This window comes from Trachypithecus francoisi, unplaced genomic scaffold, assembly GCF_009764315.1.
Source record: "Trachypithecus francoisi isolate TF-2019V2 unplaced genomic scaffold, Tfra_2.0 Lachesis_group1, whole genome shotgun sequence".
Taxonomy (NCBI): domain Eukaryota; kingdom Metazoa; phylum Chordata; class Mammalia; order Primates; family Cercopithecidae; genus Trachypithecus; species Trachypithecus francoisi.
Window position 1 is genome coordinate 144,424,478 of NW_022681454.1, and position 11,202 is coordinate 144,435,679.

An 11,202-nucleotide genomic window follows, 5' to 3' on the forward strand; every position below is an offset into this window, starting at 1 on the left:
GTGACGCACACCCTGCTGTTGCGGACCAGGCCAGCGGCGCACGCTACGCGAACGTCAGCGCACCCGACGTGGGCACGTCACTGCCGCCCATTCCCGCAGGAGCGACCACTGCGCGTGAGTATAGGAGAGCTCATGTGGCAGGACCTGTCCAGTCTCGTGCCCTTTTTTTTCCCTGCTGAAGCAGACCTCTCTCTCCCTCTTGCACTCCGAGAGTGTGTGGCTTTCGACTGCAAGACCTTATACAGACCCAGGCAGTGCGGAGCGCCACCCGCTCATGAGGGACGGTCAAGCATTTGTGATGATGCTTAAGACATTTTGGATCGTGATGCACAAAATTTCAAGACCGGAAAGAACCTGGACATAACAAAAGCACCTCAGACGTGTTAGAGGAAATGCTTTCACAGGCATTTCAAATCATTCTCACAGAACTTGGCTAGGTGGACCTTTGGATCACACTCGTCTTAATGATGGCAAACGTGATATCCTGAGAAGTGACTTGCTCAAAGTCACACAACCAGCTAGTGGCATAGGCATGGTTCAAATCCAAGTTCCCTGCCAACTATCTGTTCAGTAATAAGATGAGCTTAGGGGTTATTACACTGTTTGATGTCTTATCACTGGATAGTGGTTACATTAATACAAAGACAAAGGTTTTCCACATTCAAGTATGGCCTCTAAGATACAGATTCCAAACTCTAAAAGGGAGGGGAGCATAGTTATTACGGCCGAAAAGTTATTTTTGTCCCAATTTTCAAATGCATTAATGGACAATATCTTAAATCAAGCATTTTGCATATCAAACTAATACACTTTGAGGGTTCCTCTAATTCTCAAAAACACGTCATGCCTTTTTGCCTTCTCTTCTGATCCGATTACCTGAACTACCCTTTTTTCTGAGCACTTGCCATTGTAAATCCTAATCAGTTTTTTTAGGTCACAGTTCACTAGATTGTGAGCTATTCTTAATCACTTTTGTGACCTTTGCACCTAGCGGATTATGATGCAAAGTAAGGACTTTGATTTTTTTTTTTTTTTTTTGAGACGGAGCCTCGCCCTGTGGCAGGCTGGAGTGCAGTGGTGCGATCTCGGCTCACTGCAACCTCTACCTCTAGGGTTCAAGCGATTCTCCTGCCTCAGCCTCCCAAGTAGTTGGGACTACAGGCAAGCGCCACCACGCCAAGCTAATTTTTGTAGTTTTAGTAGAGGCGAGGTTTCACCATGTTGGCCAGGATGGTGATTTTTGTTTAATTTAACGCAAAGGGCCAGCGTGGTGGCTCACGCCTGTAATCCCAGCACTTTGGGAGGCCGAGGCGGACAGATCATTTGAGATCAGGGGTTCGAGACCAGCCTGGCCAACTTGTGAAGCCCAACTTGTGAAGCCCTGTCTCTACTAAAAATAATAATAATAATACAAAAATTAGCCGGGAGTGGTGATGGGTGTCTGTAATCCCAGCTACTCGGGAGGCTGAGGCAGGAGTATCGCTTGAACCCGGAAGGCAGAGGTTGCAGTGAGCAGAGATCGTAGCATTGCACTCCAGCCTGGATGATAAGAGTGAAACTGAGTGTCAAAAATAACAATAATAATAATTTAACGCAAAGTATAGCCCCACTCCTAGATTTTGCACGTAGACTTTTCCAACTATTCATGTTCCTATTTCTCTCCTATCCTTAATTGCTACTTTCTGTACAAAACAAATTAGGACTTAATGTATGATACTTCCTTAACGAAACTGAAACGTCTAAGGCTGAGGCCTTTCTATTCCTGATAGGAATCAACAGAACATGAAAGGGCCATCGGACTTCTTAAAAAAGGGCATTCGAGAGCAAGCTTGGTCCTTTCTAGCCCATCCAATCAGCATTCCTTATGATTATTTATTTTAAAAAGGCCTATTAAAGCTACCTTTCCTACTTTAGTTACAAGAGCACTATAACCATCAAATGAGATAATATATAGAAACATTTTTTATCTGATATACATATAGAGTTAATGTTATCCATTGTTACTATTATCTAGAAACTTAAAAATTATCTGGATGGCTGAGCACGGTGGCTAACGCCTGTAATCCCAGCACTTTGGGAGGCCAAGGCGGGCGCATCACAAGGTCAAGAGATTGAGACCATCCTGGCTAACACGGTGAAACCCTGTCTCTACTAAAAATACAAAAAATTAGCTGGGTGTGGTGGCGGGCGCCTGTAGTCCCAGCTACTCAGGAGGTTGAGGCAGGAGAATGGCGTGAACCCGAGAGGGCGAGCTTGCAGTGAGCCAAGATTGTGCCACTGCACTCCAGCCTGGGTGACAGAGCGAGACTCTGTCTCAAAATAAATAAATAAATAAATAAATAAATAAATAAATAAATAAATAAATCTGGATTATTAAAATAAAAATTAGGTTACTAACACCTGTAAGCATTTGATCAAAAGTGTATGCACCCATATCCTTTAAGTGTCTAAATGTGGTTGACTGAAACCTCTTTTCAGAAAGCAGAAAGAAACCTCCCAGTCTTTCACTGCAGAAAAGTGGGTTGGAGATGAATCACTGAAACGTCATCCTTCCAGTCACCTCTGTGAGTCCCTGCTTCAGCTGAATTACTTCACTTTACATATTATCTTGTACTCCAGGGCATGCTTTCTGCTTCCACAGGGGCAGGGTTTCTTTTCTTTTGTTTTGCTCCATTTTGTTTTTTGGTCTGTTTGGTTCATTGAGATAACCTGAGTACCTAAAACACCTAGACTGCATGAAACTTATACTGAACATATTTCTACCAAGTCTGTGGAGGGCAAGAGATGGAGGAGGGGCTTGAGACGGAATTTCATTCTTGTTACCCAGGCTGAAGTGCAATGGTGTGATCTAGGCTCACTGCAACCTCCGCCTCCTGGGTTCAAGCGAATCTCCTGCCTCAGCCTCCCGAGTAGCTGGGATTACAGGCAGCCACAACACCCAACTAATTTTGTATTTTTAGTTGAGATGGGTTTTCTCCATGTTGGTCAGGCTGGTCTTGAGCTCCTGACCTCAGGTGATCCACCCACCTCTGCCTCCCAGAGTGCTGGGATTACAGGCGTGAGCCACCGCGCCCAGCCAATTATTTGCATTTTTTGGTGTTTTAGCTATAGCTTCAAGACATTCTGTACATAGAGTAGGTCATTTGAAAAAATGGAATGATACAAATAACATGGAACATCTGATCACCTTAAGAAACTGGAATTGGCTGGGTGTGGTGACTCATGCCTGTAATTCCAGAGCTTTGCGAGGCTAAGGCAGGAGAATGACTTGAGGCCAGGAGTTCAAGACCAGCCTGAGCAACATAGCAAGACTACCTCTACAAAAGATTTAAAATAAAAAAGTTAGCTGGGTGTGGTGGCACACACCTGTGGTCCTAGGTACTCAGGAGTCTGAGATGGGAGGATCTCCAAGGAGTTCAAAGCTTCAGTTAGCTATGATTATACCACTGCATTCTAGTGACAGAGCAAGACCGTGTCTCAAATAAATAAATAAATAAACTGGAATCGTAAATATATTTTGATTACTATTTTCTGTTCCTTTATTACCTCAGTACTGGTTGAGGCTGAGTTACTTAAGATTCTTCATCTTTATGAAGATTAACTGAATTTATTGTAATTACCTTTCATGCCTTTTGGAAGAGCCCTATATTCAAAGAACCCAGAAGTACAATGAAAAAGGCAGAATGTAGGTTATACTTTTTTATTCTTAATCAAAGATTTCTTTAGAAACATTGAAAGCATCACCTTCTTGTTGACAATAGCCCTTTTGCTCCTCACAACTATGATCTTTACCTCTGAGAGTCTATTTGGTTCCTTCCTTTACATTTCCTTTTTTACCCTCTTTTAGGATTCTAAGAAAAACCTCAATGATATAGAAAACCACTGCTGACTGGGAGGCAGGTCCAAATGTGGTTGTATTTCATCATATTCCGGGCACCTTGTCAACAAACCACACATGCCAAACACAGAAGTAAAACCAGCTGAAGGGCTCTCAGTCAACTTTCCAATGTGCAAAAGTTTAAGGTTAACAAGTGGGGAAAATGCTCATAAAAGTGTATTAACAACGGGCTGGCAGTGGTGGCTCATGCCTTAATCCCAGTACTTTGGGAGGCCAAGGTGGTCAGATGACTTGAGGTCAGCAATTCAAGACCAGCCTGGGCAACATGGTGAAAACCTTGTCTCTACTAAAAATACAAAAATTAGTTGGGTGTGGTGGCGTGCCCTGTAGTCCCAGCTATTCGAGAGGCTGAGGTGGGAGGATTGTTTGAGCCTGGGAGATGGAGGTGGCAGTGAGTCCCAATCGTGCCACTGCACTCCAGCCTGGGTGACAGAGCCAGACTCAGTCTCTAAATAAATTAATAAAAAATAAGAATAAAGCATATTAACAAGGGATAAACAACTTATCAGCTTGTTGTGTTTATAAATGTAGGGGTTCTTTTTTTTTTTTTTTTTTTGAGATGGAGTTTCACTCTGTCACCCAGGCTGGAGTGCGGTGGCACGATCTCGGCTCACTGCATCTTCCACCTCCCATGTTCAAGCAGTTCTCTGCCTCAGCCTCCCAAGTAGCTGGGATTACAGGCACCCACCACCATGGCCTGCTATTTTTTTTTTTTTTTTTGTATTTTTAGTAGAGACAGGGTTTCACCATCTTGACCGGGCTGATCTTGAACTCCTGACCTCGTGATTCACCCGCCTCGGTCTCCCAAAGTGCTGGGATTACAGGCATGAGGCACCTCGCCCAGCCTAGTTCATTCTTTTTTTCTTTTTCTTTTTCTTTTTTTCTTTTTAGAGACAGGGTATCACTCTTCTGCACGGGATGGAGTGCAGTGGCATGATTATAGCTCACTGCAGCCTCAAACTCTTAGAACAAGTGATCCTTCTACCTCAGCCTCCTGAATAGCTGGGACTACAGGTCCATGCCACCACACATAACTAATTTTTAAATTTATTGTACAGATAAACTCTTAGCATGTGGCCCAGGCTGCCCTCGAACTCCTGGCCTCAAGCAATCCTCCCATCTCAGCCTGCAAAAGTCCTGGGATTACAGTTGTGAGCCACTGTGCCCTGTGAGGTTTAAACATTTTTCTGGGATCTGGTTTGTTTTATTTTTGGTTTGGAGCCCTGTTCGCAACTCTTTGTGCATTTTAGGATCATTTGGGGAGTTTTTAAACAGTATCAGTGCGTAGACGTCGTCCCCAGAGATGCTAATTTAACTAGCCTGGAATGGGGTTGGGCATGAGTATTTTTGCTATAGTTGTCTATGGATTTAAAGATGTGTGGTGGCTCATGCCTGTAATCCCAGCACTTTGGGAGGCTGAGGCAAGTGGATCACCTGAGGTCAGAAGTTGGAGACCAGCCTGGTTCAACAAGGCAAAACCCTGTCCCTGTCACTACTAAAGATACAAGAATTAGCTGGGCATGGTGGCATGCACCTGTAGTCCCAGCTACTTGTGAGACTGAGGCACAAGAATCGCTTGAACCTGGGAGGTGGAGGCTATAGTGAGCCAAGATCGCACCACTGCACTCCAGCCTCTAAAAAAAAAAAAGAAAAGATACTCTCTTTAAGCGATAGGTTATAAGACATAAGGCCAATGTAGGGAGTGAAAATATAATTTTTTTATGACCTGTTAGAATTGTGAGGGTTCTCTCAATTGAATTCTTTTGAATTTAAGTAATAATAACATAATGAGGAATAGAATGTTCATCTTACTGAATTACCTGTTGAAGAGAAAATTTTATAATTGGATCAACAAAATACTATGGCTACAGACCAACTGTTGGGCATTGAAATTTACTTTGATAATTTTCACTGCTAAGTATTTCCAGCTTATTCAATCTATTTAACTACAATTAAGATACTTTGTTTTATAACACTCCTTTTCTAATCGTTCCATATGCAATTTCAAAATCTAGAACTCAATTTAAATATAAAATTGTAATAATGGCCAGACCAATGCTGGGTTTGGAATCTGAGTGTTCTCAGTGTACAAGGTCCTATAATAATGCGACAGCAGAGTTCAGAGACAATATGAGGGAAAATCCACTTGAGCGCTACTCTGCACCAGGTCCATTCTCATTCTGCTATAAAGAACTACCTGAGACTGGGTAATTGATGAAGAAAAGAGGTTTAATTGACACGTGGTTCCACAGGCTTAACTGGAAGCATGAATGGGAGACCTCAGGAAACTTATAATCATGGCAGAAGATGAAGGGAAAACAAGTACCTTCTTTACATGGAGGCAGGAGAGAGAACGAAGGGGTAAGTGCCGCACACTTTTTAAACCATCAGATCTCATGAGAACGAGAACAGCAAGGGGATAATCTGTCCCCATGATCCAATCACCTCCCACCAGGCTCCTCCCCTGACATGTGGGAATTACAGTTCGACATGAGATTTGGGTGGGGAGACAGAGCCAAACCAGATCACCTAGTTTAGGCAAAGCATCCTTTTTAAAATTTCTCATTGTCTCCTGTTCATAATGCTATCTTAGCACTTACCCTATTACGTTCAAATGGCCTGTTTGTCCTCCTGACTAGAAAGTGGGTTCCTAGGCCTCAAGGAAGTATGTCTTATTCATTTTTCATCACTAGCATTCAAAATAGTAACTAGAACAAAAGAAGTCATTAAATATCTGATTAACCTGAAATGGAGGCAGCTAAAGAGAGGTAGAGAAAGAGGAAGAATTGGCCGGGCGCGGTGGCTCAAGCCTGTAATCCCAGCACTTTGGGAGGCCGAGACGGGCGGATCATGAGGTCAGGAGATCGAGACCCTCCTGGCTAATACAGTGAAACCCCGTCTCTACTAAAAAATACAAAAACTAGCCGGGCGAGGTGGCGGGCGCCTGTAGTCCCAGCTACTCGGGAGGCTGAGGCAGGAGAATGGCGTAAACCCGGGAGGCGGAGCTTGCAGTGAGCTGAGATCCGGCCACTGCACTCCAGCCTGGGCGACAGAGCGAGACTCCGCCTCAAAAAAAAAAAAAAAAAAAAGAAAGAGGAAGAATTGAAAGATGTGTCAAAAACAAAGACTACAGGACTTAAAACAACTATATGATAGGAGTAACAGGGACAAAAGAAAAAGGGAGAGCTTAGGCTGGGCGCAGTGGCCCACACCTATAATCCTAGCACTTAGGGAAGCTGAGGCAGGTGGATCACCTGAGGTCAGGAGTTCGACACCAGCCTGACCAACATGGTGAAACCCTGTCTCTATTAAAAATACAAAAATTAGCCAGGCGTGGTTGCGGTTGCCTGTAATCCCAGCTGCTTGGGAGACTGAGGTAGGAGAATCGCTTGAACCCAGGAGGCAGAGGTTGCAGTGAGCCAAGATCGTGCCATTGCACTCCAGCCTGGGTAACAAGACTGAAACTCATCTTAAAAAAAAAAAAAAAAAAAAAAAGGAAAAAAGAAAAGAAAGAAAAAGGAAAAGGGAAAAATTGAAGGTGATGCCAGTACTTTTGGCATGAGCAACCAGGTGGTGCCATTAACCAGGATATGAAGTGTAGAGAAGGGAGACGAACAGATTTGAAGAGAAAAATGATTAGTTATGTCAACCAAAACTAAGTCTGTTGAGAGGGAAATAATTTGATAAAGGTTTACTGAAAGCCAAATATGAAGATTGACCCAGGAAGACACATCAACAAAGTTGGGAGTGTTCCAGAATCTTTTGCAAGTTGGAAGGCTTTTATAAGACAGTGTAGGAGAAGGTAGGGGGACTTCTCATACCAGAGTTGTATTCTTTCACTGATGGCTGTAACACAGAGGTTATAATCATTGGCTACAGATTGCAACATGCAGGCTAAAATGTCTGCGTGCAAGACAATAAGTAAAACTTTATGATTCTGGCCAGGCATGTAGCTCATACTTGTAATCCTAGCACTTTGGGAGGCTGAGGCGGGTGGATTGCCTGAGCTCAGGAGTTAGAGACCAGCCTGGGAAACATGGCAAAACCCTGTCTTTACTAAAAATACAAAAAATCAGCCAGGCATGGTGGGGCATGCCTGTAATACCAACTACTAGGGAGGCTGAGGCACTAGAATCGCTTGAACCTGGGAGGCGGAGGTTGCAGTGAGTGTAGATCGCGCCACTGCACTCCAGCCTGAGCAACAGAATGAGACTCTGTCTCCAAAAAAAAAAAAAACAACTTTATGATTCAAAAATAAATCCGCATTCTTTTTAGTGTTAGTAGGTTATACATTAATCAGTATGTCAACAACTTGAGGAACTCATAAGATTCTTTATTCAGGGATAGATGTCAGCATGAATCACAAGACCTTAAAGAAAACTAACAAATGCAACCTGTAGTTTATCAGGTAAACGGCTGTGTTTGAGGTATCTGGACATCAAGTGAAGAGGTCCAGTGGGCAGGTGAGAAAGTATGTTTAGAGCTCACTGGAAATATCTGGTCTAGATATAAGTATCTGGAGGGGTTTTGTTTGTTTGTTTGCTTGCTTGCTTTTTGAGACAGAATCTTGCTGTGTCGCCCAGGCTTGGTGCAATCATGGCAAACTGCAGCTTCAACCTCCCAGGCTCAAGCAATCCTCCCACCCCAGCCTCCAGAGTAGCCGAGACTACAGGAACACGCCACTACACCTGTCTAATTTTTGTGGGTTTTGTAGAGATGTGGTCTCTCCACATTGAACAGACCAGTCTGTAACCCTGGGCTCAAGTGATCCTCTTGCCTCAACCTCCCAAAGTACTGGGATTACAGGCGTGAGGCACTGCACCCAGCTGGAAGTTTTAATCAAGTTGATAGGTTGAAGTTGTAGCAATGATTATAATTCTCCTGGAAAAGTGTGTAGAGGGAGGAAATGTGCATCACAAAATGCAGAATGAGGAAGGAGCGGCAAAGCCTTCTCTGAAATTGCTAATAGAAGAAAGTAAGATATTGGATAAAATGAGTAAGATTTTATAGAAATGAACGATCCTAAGAAATGGCTTATAAATGAGTTGCCAGTAGGACCAGGGTCTCTCATAAACCTAGTCAGAGCAGTAGCATATAGAATAAATAAATATAAAAATGTGAATAAATTACATTTTTCTCAATCCAGTACTTCTCCTTATCCGTGAAGGATACATTCCAAGACCCTCAGGTGATGCCTGAAACCATGAATAATAACAAACTCTATATAGATTATGTTTTTTCTTATATATACATTCCTATGATAAAGTTTAATTAGGCACAGTAAGAGATGAAAATTAGGCTGGGCATGGTGGCTCATGCCTGTAATCCTAGAACTTTGGGAGGCCGAGGCAGGTAGATCATTTGAGGTCAGGAGTTTGAGACCAGCCTGGCCAACATAGTGAAACCCTGTCTCTACTAAAAATTCAAACGTTAGCTGGGCATGGTGGTACACACCTGTAATCCCAGCTACTTGAGAGGCTGACGCAGAAGAATCGCTTGAGCCTGGGAGACAGGTTGTGGTGAGCTGAGATCGCACTACTGCAGTCCAGTCTGGGCAACAGAGTGAGACCCTGTCTCAAAAATAAATAAATAAATAAATAAAGAGGCCGGGCGTGGTGGCTCACGCCTGTAATCCCAGCACTTTGGGAGGCCGAGGTGGGCGGACCATGAGGTTAGGAGATTGAGACCATCCTGGCTAACACGGTGAAACCCTGTCTCTACTAAAAAGAAATACAAACAATTAGCTGGGCGTGGTGGTGGGTGCCTGTAGTCCCAGCTACTCAGGAGGCTGAGGCAGGAGAATGGCATGAACCTGGGAGGCAGAGCTTGCAGTGAGCCGAGATTGCACCACTGCACTCCAACCTGGGAGTCAGAGCGAGACTCCATCTCAAAAAAAAAAAAAAAACAGAGATGAAAATTAATAATAGAATAGTTACAATACAGTGGGCCCAGTGGCTCACACCTGTAATCCTAGCTCTTTAGGAGGTTGAGGCAGATGGATCATCTGAGGTCAGGAGTTTGAGACCAGCCTGACCAACATGGTGAAACCCCATCTATACTAAAAATATAAAATTAGCCGGGCATGGTGGTGCATGCCTGTAATTCCAGTTACTTGGGAGCCTGAAGCCGGAGAATAACTTGAACCTGGGAGGCAGAGGTTGCAGTGAGCTGAGATTGTGCCATTTCACTCCAGGCTGGGTAACAAGAGTGAAACTGTGTCTCAAAAAAATGAGTATTATTATTATAATAATATACTATAATAAATGTTATGTGAATATGGCCTCTCTCTCTCTAAATATCTTATTGTACTATACTGTGTAACTGAAAACACAGAAAGAGGGGGGACTACTGTATATTATAATTCATCTTTATGATAAGGATTTTTTAATGACTTGATAAAAGTGAAAGTTGGAAAGTTAGGGTTTTTCTCCAAGACAGTATGTGTTCTGATTCTAATAAAAGTACTAGTTATCTATATACAAATATAATTTAACATATTGATATTTATTGAATACATTCTGCATAGTAGGCAATGTTTTAAGTAATTTAATGTTTTACCAGCCAGTATCTTCCTCTCTTTTTCTGGGAACTGTTTATATTAGTCAGCTTTTACCACATTATACTACATAACAAACAACTCTGAAAATTCAGTGTTGTCTTAGTCACTTGGTAACAAAATAACTGAGACTGGATAACTTATAAATAATAGAAATTTCATTCTTACAGTCCTGGAGGCTGATAAGTTGAAGATCAGACCAATGGCAGTTTTGATGTCTGGTAAAAGCTCCGGCTCTGCTTCCAAGATGGCACCTGCGATGCTGTATCCTGCAGAAAGGATGAACTCTGTGTCTTCACATGGCAGAAAGGATGGAAAAGGGCAAAAATGGTCTAGCTTGTTTCCACCAGGTTTTTTTTTTTTTTTTTTTTTGAGACAGAGTCTCGCTCTGTTGCCCGGACTGAAGTACAATGGCATGATCTCCGCTCACTGAAAGCTCCACCTCCTGGATTCAAGTAGTTCTCCTGCTTCAGTCTCCCAAGTAGCTGGAATTACTGGCGCCCCACCCCCACCCCCCCACCGCCAGTGCGCCCGGCTAATTTTTGTATTTTTAGTAGAGACAGGGTTTCACCGTGTTGGCCAGGCTGGTCTCGAACTCCTGACTTTAGGTAATCTGCCTGTCTTGGCCTCCCAAAGTGCTGGATTACAAGCGTGAGCCACCGCACCTGGCCTCCACCAGCCCTTTTAAAGCATCACTAATCGTATTCACAAGGGCAGAAGTCCTCATGACTTAATAATCTCCTAAAGG

At 43.2% G+C, this 11,202-nt stretch overlaps 1 long non-coding RNA gene across 1 annotated transcript; it reads left to right on the forward strand.

The window, feature by feature from the left end:
• Nucleotides 1-3: 3 nt before the first annotated feature.
• Nucleotides 4-10,855, forward strand: LOC117086000. The gene is made up of 4 exons (XR_004438169.1): nt 4-114; nt 2,479-2,564; nt 6,151-6,259; nt 10,625-10,855. It is a non-coding gene; the product is annotated as an uncharacterized LOC117086000 (long non-coding RNA).
• Nucleotides 10,856-11,202: the final 347 nt, after the last annotated feature.